We start from the raw sequence: 19128 nt of genomic DNA, 5'->3' as shown, positions 1-19128 counted from the left end.
AACTCAACTGACAGGAAAGAAAGTTAAACTTTCAAGGAGAGCGGTATCCTTTTCTCCTCCCCGTGGATCCGTCACTATTGGAAGTTTAATCTGGATAATAACATCTAGATGTCACATTAATTTAACTTGGCTTGAGTAAGACATTTAACAAAATGCGGCATCTAGGCATGTTATTGTCCAAATTAAATATCATCAATGGTGAATTCATGAGAAGGGCAGAAGAAGACTTTCTCTTCTTTCTTTTTCTTTTTTTTATCCTTCTGTACCAGTAGCCAGTAGCGTAGGGTGCTATGAGACATTGAGACACTGTCTACCCTTTCAAATTAAAAGAACATAGCTTTAGAATTTCCTTATTGATAAGAACTAATATTCATTTCATGTTGAAGAAAAATATAGAAATACTAGGGCCAGCGATAGCTTGATTAATAACAATAGTAGTAGAGTCATTCTAAATAATTTTACTTTTCAAAACTCGGGGGGGAAAGTTCTATCTCCGTCAAACAGGCTGCACAGAGACAACGAGAAATATGTCTCAACGCGGCTGAAACAAATACGCTTGAGAAAGCGGCGCGTGCATGTTGCTGTAGGCTTCTCATTCGCTGAAACAACCTAGCAAAGAGACGCCGGGAAATATGTCTCAGTACCAGTGATGCCATACTTAGCGAAATGATACCATTTTAAATCCAGTATACTTTTCATTCTTCCTTTTAGATATTCAATCATATTTCAAGGAAAATTAAGAAATAGAATAAAATAAAAAACCTAAATTAATAACTACCTTAAGAAGGTTTTATCGATACAGTAATTCATATAAATCTTTCACGATCTAGGTTCAGCTTCTGTTTAATCGCAGTACCAGATTTTATCAACACTGGGAAAGGCATGAGCAGGAGGTTTTGTAGTCTGCTATTTTGTTGTTGTTTTTAAAATCGTTAGGTAAATTTTGTATTTGGGTCTGTCTGAGTTATTTATTATGTGCAAATCAAATGATTGGAAATAGATTTACTGCACCAGCTGTTATTAAATGGCATGTCTAAGCTTAACTTTAAAAATAGCCCATTTATGAGTTTACTTTTTGAATCAGGAATCGTGCAAAGCTAATAGGAAGATTATATATAAAAGTAAATTATTAATTCAATTTAATGTATTTAGTGTATATACCGAGATTTGTCAGAATAAATTTGTATTTATCGAATTTATATAAATTTATATCTGGTTTAATTTAATCGCTAAGGAATGTGTTTATCGAAATTAGTTTTCTGTACATCATATATAGCAGTTCAACCTCGCGAAAATAAGTTTCTAACGAAATTTTGTTAGGAGTTTGTAAAAATTGTTACACTAAAAATGTTCCTTTCGGAAATTATTATTAAAAGAGAGTTCCTATAATTTTACATTCAGAGGTTTTCATCAGGAAGTAAAAACCTTAAACTCATAATTTTATTAGGTTCTATATATCAATGCGATATTCTGCACCATGTGTCTGCTCTTTCTAATAATATATTAAAAATGAAATGAAATCTTTGAGTTTTACGTCCCACGGTTATGTCGGCTGGGCTAAAATAGACGGTGATGATGAGGAATGAAATGGTGGAATGAAGAAAGTGGGAGGAAACGGCAGAACCCCAAGAAAACTCCACACACGGTGTTTGTCCACCACAAAATTAACTTTGCACGAACTGGGATCGAACCAAAGACTCCATGCACCACTGAGCCACCGCAGCCCCAAATAATAGATTATATAATTGATAATTTTCACATATTTGGACATAGTGCATTTCAGGTTACAAGAGACGTCAAACTATCTCAATATTGATATGAGGTTTTAAACTGCAAATAATTCCAAAATAAATAAAGAAAATGGTTAAATCGAAAAGTCTAAAGCTATTGTTATTATGGAATAATATAAATGGAAAAATTTTGTAACAAGTGTTTAAAGAGAAACCTTGGTAGCTCGGTGACAGGGCAGTCACCTCTGACGCGTAGGGTCCCTGGTTAGATTCCAAACCCCACTAAGTTAGTTTTATACGGGACATACACTGTGTGTGTAGATTTTCTCGAGATTCTCTCCCACTTTCGTCACTCCACCACTATCATCCAACTCATCATCATTTGCCTTATTCTCAGAACATAATCGTGGAGCACTGAACTCTCTCTCTCTCTCTCTCTCTCTATATATATATATATATATATATATATATATATATATATATATATATATATATATATATATATATATATATATATATATATATAATCTCCTGTCTACCCATTGCGAAAGTTAACGCTACGCTACTGCCAGTAGCGATGCCACATTGTCCTTTCTGATGTCATCACTGCTTCCTACTAGTACTAGGGATGCGCACGAGTCGAGACACACTTTGTAAAACTCGAGACGAGTCGAGACATACGTATTTCTCGACTCGGATTTTCGAGTCGAGTCGAGACTCCTCGTGAAAATCTCGACTCGGCTCGAATGTCTCAAAAAACTTTCTATAATTTTTAATATTATTTTGAAGTAAGTATTCACTCAGAAACAGCCTTGAAACCAATTCCAGCATTTATTACTTTAGAAAGGTGCATAAAGCATAAACTTAATAATTAATCTTTCGAGATTAATTAATCAAGATTTAATCAAAATTTAATCAAGATCAAGCAAGATCTTGATCAAGAGATTAATTAATCAAGATTAATTTTCAGCTCAATTCAGTTAATTGAAACTAATAATTAATGCCGTGATATTCGATGTACTTCAAATATAATAATAATAATAATAATAATAATAATAATAATAATAATAATAATAATAATAATAATAATAATAATAATAATAATTGATTATCTAGTTTGTATAAAACTATAGCGATAAAGTGAACTTCATAAATTCTCTGAATGAGGTGGGAGGGAACGAATCCGTCGTGTTCCAAGGGAACAGCTCCTTGACACCTGTACTGCGGGATGGAGACAAGCTGGCGGTGGCTTAATTATGCTCTGGGGAACATTCACGTGAGCATCCATGTGTCTGGTGGAGCTCGAGCAAGGCACCATGAGGGCCGAGGCGTATCGCACACTGCTTGGAGACTAGTACACCCCTTCATGACGACCATGTTTTCCAATGGTAGTGGCATTTTTCGACAAGATAATGCACCATGACCAAGGCCAGGAGTGTGATGGAGTTGTTTCAGAAACACAGGGACGAGTTCCAAATGATGTGCTGCCCCCCCCCCAACTCGCCGGATCTGAACCCAATCAAACACATCTGGGATGTGATTGAACGTGACGTCAGAGCGCATCGCCCTCCTCTCCAGAATTTACGGAAATTACAGGTAGGTCACCTGTGTGTGCACATGTGGTGCTAACTCTCTCCAGTGACTTACCAAGGATCATTGCGTCCATGCCAAGACGCGTTATCCGTGCCAAAGGTGCCATACTGACAATTAAGTAGGTAGTCATAATGTTCTGGATGATGTGTTCATATATTTTAACTCATATATTTTATCTCGACTCGAATTTCGAGACGTCTCATCTCGAATTCGAGTCGAGTCGAGACAAATTTTCTCGACACGAATTGAGACAGGCTTAAATCTCGACTCGACTCGACTCGTGCGCATTCCTAACTAGTACTAGTTTAATTGAAGTCCTTTTAAATGGTATAGGAGTTTGAACCAACATGAATATCTATTGTATTATTCAAGTACGTTATACACAGTAATTGATACAATGTTCACGTCCCAAGTTATAGAAATGTGGGAATCGGTGTTTCCCTCGTTTTATGGCTATTTTTGCTTTTAAATTACGCAAATTTACATCCTCTATAAACAGAAGTAAAGTAAATAGTTAAGAATAGTTCCCTTATTTTTCTTTGCCTGCGCCATCTCATTATGATTGTAGCTTATTAAATATTATACTATACAGTATAAAAGTGCCAACAAAAATACAACATATCATACACCTAGGTACATTATTTACTGAAAATTTATCTACATTTATAAATTTGTGAGTGTTCGTTCATCATCCAGGAGGTGATCAAGCCTCGTCTCCTTCCCAAAACAGCTAGTGATTTTTGGTTATATATATATAGGGTGAGTTCGCCAATAGTCGACCGCTGAAAAAAAATCTTACTTCTAAGCACTTATAAAGCGTGATGATTTCATAGTATTTGACAAAAGTGAATTATTTGCTTTATTTGGGTTCTTTTGTACCATGCCTGTGTTAACTGCTCACTTTTAAAATTTTGCAACGATATAAAAATAGATTTTACGAAAACTCATCAAAATTCCCACTTGTCGACCATCATCGCTCAGTAGTCGACCGCATTCATGCTATTAGTCGACCGCGCGCAATTTCTATCGTTTCTATCACGTAGAAGTAATTGATTGCCTTAGGTGATATTTCGAAATTGTATTATTCGCGATATTTGAACTTGACAAAACGATTATAAAGATTTTATTTAATTTTCAATAAGGTTTTCTCCTTAGTGATTATAAATGAAAGAATCACGCTATTAGGATTTGGTACATAGCTATTTTATTTGAAATAATGGATTTGAATATTAAATAGATCTTTCACGTGAAACAAGACTTCTCTCCTCCGTTATATGCACACGTTATCTTATCACTTATATTACGGTTTTACAAATCCTAAACAAAGTACGAGTCTCTAATAATTTAGAAAATCCTAAGTGTTCACTTTTCTCCTGTATGAAATATGTTTCTCTCCGGTGTCACTTGAGCACATCGAGTTATCTTCTCATAATGATAAGGTTTCTCTCCTCTGTTATTTGAGCACTTCGAGTTATCTTCTCATATATGATAAGGTTTCTCTCCTGTGTTACTTCAGCACATCGAGTTATCTTCTCATATATGATACGATTTCTCTCCTTTGTTACTGCAGCACGTCGAGTTATCGTCTCACATATGATAAGGTTTCTCTCCCGTGTTAGGTTTCTCTTTTGAGTTACATGAGCACATGGAGTTATCTTTTCATGTAATAACAGTAAGTTCCTGATTGTTTATTCAAATCATTTATATGGTACAATCTGCGCACAGGAAAAGCTTATCTGCAAGTTCTTCCCATGTATACCCAGATAATTCGGTACACCGAAGATGGAACCATTTATCACAATGATCGCAACCCACTGGTTTATCTTCACTTTCCAAAGCAAAATTGTTTATTATCACTCCACATCCTGCGCATATGGCTTCATCGCCTTCGTCAATTACATCTTCTTCATTGTGATGTTCTTCTACAACAGCAGTGGTCGTCGTCTTCGATCGTTTCTTTGGATTTTCCAGTTTGTTGCTCTTTTTTGCTGTTCTTTCATCCCTTTTGCGTTTCTTTTCCTCCTCTAGTTTCTTCTGTTCTTCTTGTTTTGCAGTCAGTGCGCGGCGATATTCTTCTGAGCCAATCGCAAACGGTATCTTCTCTACCTTCTTCTTAGGCTTTTTGACTGGACTCTTAGGCCAGAACAGATGCTTTTTAAAAAGTTGGCGTTATACATATTGGTCTGATAGTTTTAGGGGTTGTTGCGATATTCTTCTGACTTGATTCACTTGGTCCAGCAACAGCATCGCTTTCAACGTCCCTTGTTTCTTGCTGTGCTTCTGGTATAGAAACCAGAGCTTCAGTAGGAGGTTCTTTGAGAGAATAAGTATCTTTCTGAATATCTTTCATAGGTTCAGTTTCATTCAGTGTAGTTGATGTGTTTCCTTCTCATTTGATGGCACAAATTCTGGAATAGATGCTTCCTTCCTTCCTTTCTTATTAAAGGCCTCTCTGATTCTGTCGTTGGAGCAGACATAACTGATTCTTTGTTTGACACAATACTGATTTCCTCTTTCTCTTGTGCTGCAATGGTGTCGAATTTCTCAGGTTTCGTAGGTAGAATAGATGTTATATTCACTCTGTTTTCAGTTGTTGCACTTGGATTGGCTTCAACAGCCAATGACTGGAGAAGATCATTTAGTAAATCCTTTCCAACAGTAAATCCTTTCCATGAAGTCAACCGCAGCCTTTTGAAGTTCATCCTTGTACACAGTAATAACTTTTCTTGCAGTACGAAGGTCTTCTTCACTAACATGGCTGAGAGGAAGTACTCTCTATGTTTTTGCATACACTCTTGCTGCATTTTGTGTAGCCAACAGCGTCCGGATTGAAAGGATACAGTCCACATTTGCGAAACCCATTCTTTATTGTTGACGGTGTTGCTGCTGTTGCTAGGACCTCTGCAATAAGTGGTGCAAACTGAACTCCATATAATTTGTCTAAAACTGTTGTTTTGGCACACCAAACCTTTTGCAGGCATCACAAACTGAAAGTTGTTTTGTTCTTACAGCTTCTAAGGCGCATAGCATATCAAATTCCGAATAGCGGAAAAATTTTCTTTTATATCCCGGAGCCCGAATAGCGGAAATCTGTCAAAAATACATAAAATTTAAAATGCTTTGCCATATTTCTAACAACAAAATGCATTGCTATATTACAAAGCAGAAGTAATCAAGAATATATTAACAAAAGTTGTTTTTCAATATTGATACTCTTAATATTTCAGTGTTCTCCCCGAAAGCAGGTTCTGACCAGAAAAAACCTGAGCCGAGCGAATCGATATTTTTTATTGACATTAATCGGAAGATGATGACGTCGCAAGGAAATGAGACCTAGAGTTTAACATGAGCTCCGAACCAATTGTATTCCCATGGAAAATTGAACCCAGGACTTTATTACAAAGCAGCATACTTTAACACTTACTTGAATTTTGATGAATTTATTTATGTCCTTTAAGCATTTGTGGCACAGGACGGGATAGGGGAGGGAGAAGGATGAGGAAAGGTGTCGGCCAGAGCCTATTATGTAGGTAACATCATGACATGCGCCTGGTATAACTGACAAAACCCCTAAGAAACCTGTTAGAAGGGCCGGCATTGGGGTTTCAACCCGCACATCTCTCCATTCCCAATTCGTAATCCAGCAGGCTAGGCACTGGACAACGTGTCTGGTACATGCCTCAAAGAAATTATTATTATTTCTCTCATTCAGGAAGACGTAGTAGACGTACAGGAACCCCTTCTTGTTCTCGTTTGTTTGCTTGTTTCTTTGTTTATTATGGTTTAACGTCCCTTCTTAGGATCAAGACTATGTAAAGACGTGGACCTACAGTTTACAGTAATATTTGAACCGCTTTAATTCGTTCTATGCTCTCCCGCTTCGAATTGAACCCGGGACACAGAGCACCAAAGGCACGGTTGCTATCCATTAGACCAGCGAGGAGGGCTTCTTGTTTCCGTGTAAAAAAACTTGGTTTTACATTGAAATAGTAGATCGTCATAAAAAGAAACTTTAAACTAAGTTACTGAACAAATTACAGTCAGCAAAACGCGAAACATAGTATGAAACAGTGCGGTCGACAGGTGGCAAGAAATATTCCAATGGTCGACCAACACGAGAAACAGGCGGTCGATTTTTAGAATATGTCACGAAATCAAAAATTTTATACATGCATGTTGAAGAACAGACCTTAATACCAAACAGGAAATAATTTGAAGCAATTTGGCGCACTCTCAAATAATCCAATAATCGACCACCCTTGGTCGACAATTGGTTTGTATGGGAAAGAAAAAATGCCAAATTCCGACCACATTTTAACATGTATTTTTTTCATTTAATACTATCCAGTTATTGACAAATTATACTGTACAGTTTCTAGAATAACTTAGTTTTGTAACAAAAACATTTCTTACCTCACGTACTATCTATATCCTCAGAAAATCGAAAAACAACAGGTGCACAAGATTCCCATTGCACGCTGTCGTAAACTGTGCACCTGAGTCGTAATTCTACAGATACGTCGAAATTTATCGGTGAAAGACGACCAGCTGGCCAAGGGAGAGGCAAACAATGATTGTCATTGGTGGTATATGATGCAAGCTTTATCGCGAATGACTTTCCGCTCCAAAAGACCATTAGATATATTTTATACACACAATAGTATGCAAAAATGGTCGACTATTGGATGGCGGTCGACTATTGGCGAACTCACCCTATATATGTGTGTGTGTGTGTGTGTGTGTGTTTGTGTATCTTTATCATTTCTTTGTAAAACATATGGTTTACTTTGCAAAAACATGATCACTTGCCATATCTTATCCTTCTTATCCTTGTCATTTCCGGTATTTCGCTAGGGTTGGTGTTATCACCATTCGTTTATCTTTTTTTTCGTTTCTATGTTTTCAACACTTGCTACAATTGTTTCTATGTTTCAGTATGCTGATGGCATGTTCATTTCTTACTCAGGTACATCCAATGAACAAATTAACCCATACAGAAAGTAATCAATCGAATCATCAATTCGTAGACTTGTGAAATGCCATAATCACTATTGAGCGCAATTAAAAATCAATCAAAAGTTGTTATGCCTCCACATAAACACATTTGCTTCTAATTACGATAAACTTGATATTTCCGAACATTCCATATCACTTACCACATTTCACTTCCAACCCTGCATTTGACCTTCATTCTATCATACACTTACAGCCCAATAAACTCTGAAGAAAATTCATCATTGAACAGTATACTCGTACATACACTTACAGTCGCTATTTCTTGAAACTACAAATTATCTCGCTCCTTCTTCTCGTTTCAAAGTGGAAAGATGTCCCTTCTAAGATCACTAAAATCTTCTAAACGTCCTATCTAAATAGACTGCTGTTTGTGAAAATTGTAACACCAAAGAAGGAAGACTGACGAGAGTGCGTTTAAACTCGCAGTATTTGTACGACAGGATTACAATTTCAGCAGGTTGGCACCAAGGTTGCCAACTTTTCTTAAGAAAAAATCGGGACGAGACAATCGGTAAGGCAAAAACAATATTTTTAGCGCTGTATGATACTATGATCATAATTGGCTGGATTATCAACTCAAAATAATTAAGGAATAACTATAAATTAAAGACGAGCTCCTATTTTTTCACTATCAAATTAAAAACACAAGTTCGTTAAATTGATTCTACACATAAAACAGTGCATATAAAAGAAGAAGTTATTCATTTGTAAAATGGCCCAGTAAAATATTAATTAATTAACTTTGAAAATTGATAAATCGGGACAGTGTGCGTCCCAACGATGGGGTTTTTAAGTAGCATCTCGGTACACCCGAAGAAGTAAGTATTGCAGAACATTACACATATTAAAGCCGCTGTTTCCTGAAACCATAAATTGTCTCGCTCTCACTTGTACGGTCCACGATACTATTATACACTGCTACTACATATATTTTATACTTGTCAATTCTCCAATCTAGCTCTTAACTACATATTTTAATCCTAATCTTACGGGAGAATATTGTTTGCATGCTCCTCAGCCACACACATCACATCACACAAAATGGCTACTACTTGATAAGCAGCTCTTCTCACCATCATTCAAGAGGCAGTTTAAAATACAGTTGCAATTCTTAGACCATTTCTTTATTCTTTACTTCCTCTTATCTCAAATTACCTCTTCGCTCATAGAAGGTGTAAACATCTTAGAGATAGCTAACTTTTGGCTAGCTCATTAAAAGAACATCGATATAAATTTTACATAAGAAACTAAATATTGAAATGAGTGGACCAGTAAGACGAACTTGAGGACGCTCATTACCATATGAAATACAGCAATATACGTATGTATAAAATCTGGTAAACAGTCTAAGGAATCACATAGTTTCAATAACTGGCTAGAATATACAGATCGATATTCTGGAAAAATTGGAAAGTTGGCGACAGTAGCGCCTGTAACACACGACGATGGAACTAACCAGTCGATCTGACGTCACCTATTTAGAAAATATCGAAAGTAACCACAGGCTAGATTATTTTTCTTATTATTTTTCTTCCATTTTGCTATACAATCGTAATATTGGATAGAACTATTTAAATTATTTTAAGGATAAACGGTTTAATTTCACTGCTATATCTGATAAATGAAGGGAATAATTGATTGTATGTCACATTAAATATACGTAATACAGGATGAAATTAGTTATTCCTCCATTTAGCATGTAAATCGATAAGTGGTGTTCTGTGGTGTAAACATTGCTTTCAACGTGAACTCTTTTAAGAGGAAGAAAATCCTATTAATATATATAAGGGCGGATCCAAGGGGGGCTACGGGGCTGTAGCCCCTTCCTTGACGCTCAGGTTTACACTGGATAAAATGGGCTTCAATTCTACTTTACACTGGATAAAACGGCAAATTATGGTTTAGCCCCTCCCATGATCATATCCTGGATCCGCCACTGTATATATATATATATATATATATATATATATATATATATATATATATATATATATATATATATATATATATATATATATATATATAAGCTGGAAAGAATCGTCCACTCCAGAGACAGTACATGAAAAATGAACATTAGCTTATCTGATCTTCCTGCACTACATCTAACACTGAGATGCGAAGCAGACGAAAACAATCTGCCGGTTACTATGACAACCTATGACGTCACGTCCGGTCCCAAGACCGATGGCAGCGCCAACCACACACGACGACACTGACCCCGCCCACCGAAAGCGTTGATTGGTTCTTTCGCTGTGCAGACGATCCAAACTGATTTCAATAGCGCATATAGGAAGTTGCTCGCCTGTAAGTATTCTAGTCTGTGGTTTCAATGTTGTCTGATAGATGTCAACCGTTGGAGATTTTTGCTGCCATATATCTTTAAGATGTGTAACTTCTATTACCTTTGTTTCAACAGTAGAAAATAGGATATGGATAGCTACCGTTAAAAATCATCGTTACCTGTTACCTGTGAAGATATTAACGGATTGGCTCCATTAAGGAACTCGGCTGAGATAATCACTCAAGTGAGTCATCTCTTGCAAATTCGCTTTCGTTTTGTTAAAGAGTTGTCTTGAGAAGTAATGTACGTATGAACGGACGGACGTATTATCAATACAATATTGTCGTGCTTGCTTGATCCTAATAATTATAAAATAGTACATATTGTCTAGGATTACCTATATGATAAAAGTTGAAATGGCTGTCGGTTCTCTAGTCTCGAAAAGATGTCGTCAAGATGATGACTCGTCTTGGAAAGTGTATCTGATTCTATTGAAAGGGCTCTGCCTTGTATCGTATCTCGTTATTAAAATTACGTCTCGTCTCGTCAGATAGATATAGATTTATATATAGATATAAATAAATACAGGGTGTTAATGAACTATGCTGACAAAATGTAAGAGGTGATTCCTCACATCAGAATAAGAGAAAAAGTTTACATGGATCTATGGGGAAAAGTATATAGCTTCTGAGTTAGGACTGTCCAAAATTGTAAATTTCAACATGTGTTATTTCGAATTCGAGAAACCGTGGAGTAGTGATCGATGTCAGAGTAAAGAATGTCATGCATTCTCAATCCAAAAGTTCATATTTCATCAATATGCAATGGATGTGCAAAGGTTTCTCTACAGTGTATCATTTCCAGACATGCTCTCAATATAATTATCACAGATACCCTCCAATTTCAAGGTGCGCTTAAAATAAGCAAAAGGTAAGCCTTCACAACAGTGAACTCGGAATGTTTGAGCGGGAAGTCGAAAATGTTAGGGACCACAGCACCACGGTCTCTCGTGTTCGAAATAAGACACGGTACGATGTTTTGTTTGACGCTTATATATGAAAAAAAAAAAAAAAAAAAGTGCGCCGAAGCATTGTGTGTTCGCTGTTGTCAAGGCTTGCCTTTTGTCCCACCTTGAAATTTGAGCATATCTAATAATTCTGTTGAAAGCATATCTGGGAATTATATCCTGTAGAGAACCTATTGCATACCCATTGCACATTGATGAAATATGAACTCTTGGATTGCAAGTGTATGACTTTTATTACGATGATGTGGATCACCACTTCACGATTTCTCGAATTTGTTAATAGTGCGTGTTGAAATTTAGATTTTGGATGACTTTGGACAATCCTAGCTCTAAAACCTATGCACTTTCCCCACAGCTTCTAATGAAGTTTTCTCTTAATGTGGTGTGAGGAATAACCTCTTACAGTTTGTCTGTATACTTCATTGATAATAATGCCGGATTTAGGTTTGATGGGGCCCTAAGCTATTAAAAGTAATGGGGCCCTTTATATGTCTAGCTTTCTTTTTCAGCGACAAAATGTTGCCGCTTTTTGGGTTTGAATACTGTATATAGGGTCTACTACAAAGTAATTTATTGACCTAATAGATAGCTAAGTACGTATGTTTACAGATAACATATGTATTTTATTAATGTAAATATTGATCAATTTACAATATTTTATAACCTTACAACGCATTGCAGAATTCTTTAGAGCACAACTTACAGTCTTTGGAAGCTTGCTACAACATGAAATAATATGAGATTTCAATACACAGTATTACGCAAACTACTAATAATTATACAGGGCAAGTCAAAATGATGAACCTAATTTCAGAAGTTCATTCTATGAAATCTGATAAACACATGTTATTGTGAGACATGCTCGTTTCACTAGTTTTGAAACGTTCATCTCGTTTTCACTCGTTTTGAAATCATCACTTGATTAGACTGGAAAGCGAAAGCCATGAGAAGTGTAAGCAGCACTGTGAAATACTTCTAGTGTTGTTCACGAGAGGGGATACTGCTCATATCTCGTCTCGTCTCGATAACGACACTACAATAGATTTTTATAACGAGACAGCTTCAAATGCCGTGAGCACCAATATAAGTATATACTATAGTTTTTATTATGAAGGCTGAGACCTGCACGGTCGAATTTTATAGCCGAAGCAGAAGCCCATCCCGGGTAGTGATGTCAACCTGCTCGGCTCGGTTCAACTGAGGGAACACCTTGAGCCATCGACTCGACTCAGTTGAGCAAATGGCTCAAACCGGCTCGGTTGGGATGAGTAACCAACTCGTTCTACTCGGCTCAGGTGAGCTATCGGCTCGAGTCAACTCGGTTGAAGAGAGTCCATCGACTCGGTTCTATTCGGCTCAACTATGCCGATGGGTCGGTTGCGGTGAGACATCAGCTCGGTTTGGTTCGGCTCAATTGACACGAGGGCTCAAGCTAGCTCGGTTGGGTGAGCTATTATCTCGGCTTACAGCTAGAGAGTGAATGAGCTATGAGCCGAGCTGCTCGAGTCATTAACAACCCTAAAGCCGAGCCGAGCAGTTTTGAACATGTTTCGCCGGCACCCTACGGAACTCAAACCTAGAGCCCCTCATAAATGATGTCCTTGCCTCCTAGACTTCACGACTACCGATTTCGGCAGTCAACTATTTTTTAGTATTCAGATACAAACCGTCTATACTGAGAAAAATCCGTTCTCCGGACAGCGGTATATTGTACAAATATACGGAATCCTCTTGCTTACTACAGAAATCAGTACGTAGCATACGTTATCCGTATGCTACATAGGCACGCCCTTAGATATTACATCATTTGTTGCAGGATGTCTGACATCTAACAGTTTTCCGTATATCACATGCATATACTTATGTTACATTCCTCAGCTATATGTTATATACATCCATTTGTGTGTGAGATTCTGACCGTCTATATTGTTTCATACGGAAAGTACGTATAGATGGAACACTTATACGGAAAGTATTATAAAACATGCGTTTTCAGTTATACATCTGTTGTACGTTAAGTCCAAAAACTACAGGAATTACGCATGTAACCTACCTTTTTAAATACGCCACCTACAATTTTTTCTCAGTGTATCTTTAATGCTTATATCCGGTGTTTTATTATTATTATTATTAGTAGTAGTAGTAGTAGTAATAATAATAATAATAATAATAATAATAATAATAATAATAATAATAATAATAATAATAATAATAATAATAATAATAATAATAATAATAATAATTTGTTGTAGTAGTAGTGTCACCCATAATAATTATATTGTCTATGTAAGATACTTGAAGAGAGTACTTGAAGCTACAAACATTATTTAACTCGTTTTGGCTCGACTCGACTACTCGAAACTCGACCCAAATTCGAGTCGAGTTAAAGGAAATTTTTCGCCCCGAGTTCTCGAGTCGAACTCCGAGATGTCTGCTTCGAGTCGAGTCGAGTTTCAAAGGAAACTCGCTCGAACTTGCTCGTGTCAATCCCTATAGGTCTAACATATTCAGACTGCTGCATATTAATTTACACAAGACAAATTCAATTGTACAGTTCTGAACACAACAATAGCAACAAAATACGGTGCGCTGTTAATATATAAAAACGAACGACTCAGATGCTTAAAACGAATGACCTCATGCTCCTCTTCTTTCGATTAGTGAAGCATTATTGACACTCTATAGATCATTATGAAAATAAGTGGCGAAGATAATAATTCTGAATATTATGAAAATACTTCTTGACACTACTTCTAACATGTATGATACAGCGAAGTATATGTAATTTGGCAATATAAAAAAGCTAAACGTAATGGCTGAGAAACAGCGTACCCATTGCAAACGGTGCTCTGAAACAGGAGCCCCAATACAAATGAGGTTAGGAAATAGGGCCCCACTGAGCTGGGAAACAGGTGCCCCATACAAGTAGGGTTGGGAAGCGGGGCTGAAAACGGGGCCCCATCATAAGCAGAGCTGAAAAACGGGGCCCCATTACAGGGACCTCATTTCAAACAGTAATGGGAACGGGGTCCCATTATAAGGGAGGCTGGGTAACGCGGACCCTATTACAAGAAAGGCTGGGAAACAGGGCCCCATTACTTCATAAGATAAGGCTTCATAAGAATCTAGTACATAACAATACAAAATATCATTGTTATATGTTCGTTTTATCTTATTCGCTGTCTCGTATTGTGGAAAATATATTACAGCCAGGTTTTGTCTTTAAAAGTTTGGGGGACCCTAAGAGTGTGGGGCCCTAAGCTATAGCTTGTTTAGCTTATACGTAAATCCGGCACTGATTGATAACCTAGGGAACCGCGGTGGCTCGGTTGTAGAGCGTTCACCTCTGGCGCATGGGGTCCTTGATTCGACCCCAGCTCGCGCCAAGTGAGTTTTGTGGTGGACAAACATAGTGTACATTAGTTTTCTCTGGGTTCTCCCGTTTCCTCCCACTTTCCTCATTCCGCCATCTGGGTTCTTGAGTTTTCTCATTCCACTATTTCATTCAGTTCTCATCATCACGTCTCTTTTAGCTTAGCCGGCATAATCGTGGGACGTAAAAGTTAAAGATTTCATTTTTTTCATTAACAACCTGTATAAGCTTTTATCATTATTCGGATGTGACCTAGTTAAAACTCTCACCTATACACTTATTTTTTTAAGTAACGGTTCTACTTAAAGTAATCTACTCATATAATTTGGAGCTAGCGACTTTCTCTAAGTTAGTGAATTTTATGACTTAACGGTATGAGCTTTATATATATATATATATATATAATTTTTTTGAGCCACGCAAGTATGCGTTATTTCGAGGTCTTGAACGACATTTCTAAACTTTCTAATTTGTCATTCATACTACTTCCTATACATTCTACGGTACTTTGTCCTCCATATTTTACTTTTAACTTTCGTTCCACTATTGGTTTCGAACGCACGATAGAACGGGAAGTTTATTTGACCATGTTTAAGAATAATCATTCGCTTAGTTTCAAAACTGCTGCAGCAACTGGAGCTGGTATGGAGCTAAGGAAGTCAGAGTAGTTTTTACTTACAATAGTTGCTTTAAAGAGAAAGTAATTAGCACTCTCGTAATCAGATAGAATTCTACTTAAGTACTTGTAATTCAGCATACATACTATTTTCAGTAACATTCCAATTACAGTATTTATATGTAAAGACGTTTATCAAAATAATCGAAACTCTTTTATTAAAAAAGTAACTTGTGTTAGTCCCAGAATTGAGACGTACCTCAGGAATCATTTCCAGGAACAGTGAATCCTTCTTCATGTAGTGAAGCAGTCGGATGACAGAAAAATCGGACCATAAATGTCAAATAATGTTTAAGTTGAGAAATTGAGCTGGCCAAAGAGATTTGTGGAAGTTAATCCTGATATTCCTCACACCACGTTTGAACAGGTCTGGTACTATGTATTGATGTATCGTCATATTGAAAGATTGGGTCGTTCTTAGGCAAAATGTCTAGCATAATCATTGGCAGTAATTTTTCCTTTGAGAATAAAAATTGGGCTAACGGAACAGCAAAATTGCAGCCACACTAGCAGAACCGTCGGGCTGTCATGTTGATCGGTAGAAAACGCTATATTATTGTATTCAATCATCAATGGTCTAAGTATTATATTCTCGACAAAGTTCACTTCATGCTACCGCGCTGGTGGCGATGGTAAGAAATTCCGAAATCAAAACAGTGGATGTTGAGATTATACAGCTTTTGTCAGATTGTAATTGTGGAAATAAGTCGTTCCGGAAGTCAAGTGTACTGTACCACATTAACTTTATTTTATGGTTCTTTGTAACAGTTCTCTTCAATATTCTGCGAACTCTTATCTCATCTGCACTTGGTTTCCGTTTCACAATTCGAATTCTCGTCACGGCATCTTGACATGAGCAGTGCACCTATGTATAACGTCATCACCTTGGAAATTGTTGGTCTCGATACATCTAATTACCTGACAACCTTAGATTCACTTACTCCAACAAACCAAGTACCCACAATTTTCCTTCTTAAAATTTGGCGAGATCTCCCATCAACTGTCTAATATATTACACACATGAATCCGTATCACATGGAATCGCGTATGACCCACGTTTCTCAGCTGCAAATAATGTGTCCAAATCTTTTGTCACTTCATTTATAGTATATCCTAGGATATGTTTTAGGATATTGGGCTCTAGGGCAACATATATTGTGAACATAGGACTAGGTTATATATAATAATGAGAACGCACAGACATTGAATATAAATGTAATCAGTTCGTAGCTATACAATTAGCAAAAAAATTAAATGTGTTATGTTTATAAATATTACTGTGATCTTATTTATTTTTGTGTTATAAAACTGTATTATTCTTTAAAAGTTATTATTTTATATCATTGTGATGAATCTAAAGAAACACATGGGTTAGGGTGGTTCAATGATAGAGCATCATCTCTGAAGTAAAGGTTTTCTAGTTCAATCCAAGGCCAAGTGAATTTGTGGTGGACAACATAATGTCCGTGATTTTCCCGAGGTTCTTCCATTTGCGCTAACGTTTCTATTCCACCAATTCATTCATAATCATTCACTTTCATTAATCAAACATCTCCTTTAATCTACAGGGCATAACCGTGTGACGTTAAGTTAAAGATATCATTCCATTTCCAGGTTTTCGAGAAGAGAACTACTTTAAAATTCCGAGAAAAATCATTGGCATGAGGTAGATACAATCGACACACATTTTTAAACATTTTTTTATAATGTTAGTGTTTACAAGTCATCGACCATTCATTTCTTCGTCGTTAGCAGATTTTATAAAAATCCACGTCAGCGTACTATTCATGTAACTTTCTGATGAATATGGCAAAAGACAACAGAGCTTGAATACAATATGTCAAACTCATTCGAACGGACAACATATTTATGCACTGCTTGCGTATGTTCTAAGATAAACGAAAATCGAGAAAGTCCACGGTCACTGGCGCCAGAATCTGGGATCTTACTTGTTAGACCCCTTTAGCCTTCCCTTCTCCCAATATTGCCATTCAATCAAGCACTCTTGTATCTAACAATTATTTATTCCTATTTACAGTAGCTGAGCCCCCAATGTTTTCATCGCGTTGGCGCTTATATCCATGATTGAGATACATTCATGGCTGCCTAACTTTTCAGTCTGAATGGTTAAACATTTTTAAAATGGAAAGTGGAATATGAACTGAAACTTTACTTTAACGTCATAAGTTTATGCCCTTTAGGAGACAGATAATAATTAAAAGTAAATGATTGAGAAATTAAACGTTTATACTTTTCCACAGGGAATCAAACCCACGATTTCGTACATCAAAGGAACACACACTAGACGCTAGGCCAGCAGGGAGGCCATATTTGCGAGTCGGATGATGGAAGAATTAAAACCACAAGAATGAACACTGAAGCAGCAATAAACACTCACTTATAACTTTCATTTGGAGATAAGAATAAATTTGGTTCTGTAAACATTAAAATGTTTGGAATCATTCTCTGACAGGTAAGTTGTATGTGCAAAACCACGATTTACTTTGCGATTTGTTTCCAAACTATTCTATAGAAGTATGAGAAATCATATACGTACAGTGTGGTCCATAATTATTATGTATATGATGTTTCAAAGACTGAGGTAAAGAAAGTAGTAACATCACTAGAACATAAGCACATTACTCTCATACCTTTTCGTACAAGAATTTTAATCTCTGTTCTCCATGACATGGTCCACAAATGCATCATCCAACTCGATACATGCCTGGAGACGAAGAACGACGTTGTCGCAAGCAGCTTGACTGACCCGTACTGTTATCGTGTAGAACTATTCTGTGATAGCTTCCTGTAGTTCGGCAAATTGCGTATGTAATGTTGATACACTTTGTCCTTTAAAACACCCGATAAGAAAAGGTCAGGTGATATCAAATCAGATCAAGCCTTCGCGTAATTATTTGTTGCAAAATACAAACGCACACAATGCACACACTGTTCCAAAGACAACCGTTTTGCCATCCTGTCTGGCATACACTAACGGTTCTAAGTCCAGTGGCTGTTATCCCCACTCTCAGGCTACACAGTGTTGCCATATCGAAACTTTTTGTCTAGAATTACAAATACTACAGTCAGTTAAACATCTTACACATAATTATGGGCCATCCTGCACAACCACTGTCCAACGACAGGCATCAGAACGCAACGGTTGGAATTAGTAAGTGTAAGTTTTTAATGTGGATTCAGCATCCCAAAAATGTTTCATTTCTGCATAAGATCCTCTACTGGAATATATACTCCTTCCACTTTCAATTTTAATATTGATTTCCAAACGAAAAATAAAGAAAGAAAAGAAATGAATAATAAAGTGAGAAATGTTTATATATATATATATATATATATATATATATATATATATATATATATATATATATATATATATATATATATATATATATATATATATATATATATCAG

General features: G+C 36.6%; 1 protein-coding gene across 5 annotated transcripts in view; it reads right to left on the bottom strand.

Annotated features, from left to right (window-relative positions):
* The window catches only part of LOC145677680 (protein GVQW3-like), a 127144-nt gene extending 108480 nt beyond the window's left edge, over nucleotides 1–18664 (bottom strand). For all 5 annotated transcript variants that reach the window (XR_014129937.1, XR_014129943.1, XR_014129946.1 and 2 more), the window contains exon 1: nucleotides 18348–18664. The gene's annotated coding sequence lies outside the window, so the exon portion shown is untranslated. The remainder of the gene's footprint in view (nucleotides 1–18347) is intronic.
* Between the last annotated feature and the right edge of the window lie 464 nt (nucleotides 18665–19128).

Source organism: Thermobia domestica, chromosome 2 (assembly GCF_964235325.1).
Source record: "Thermobia domestica chromosome 2, izTheDome1.hap1.1, whole genome shotgun sequence".
Taxonomy (NCBI): Eukaryota; Metazoa; Arthropoda; class Insecta; order Zygentoma; family Lepismatidae; genus Thermobia; species Thermobia domestica.
The sequence above is the reverse complement of the archived record's forward strand: the minus strand, read 5'-3'. Positions and strand labels throughout refer to the sequence as shown.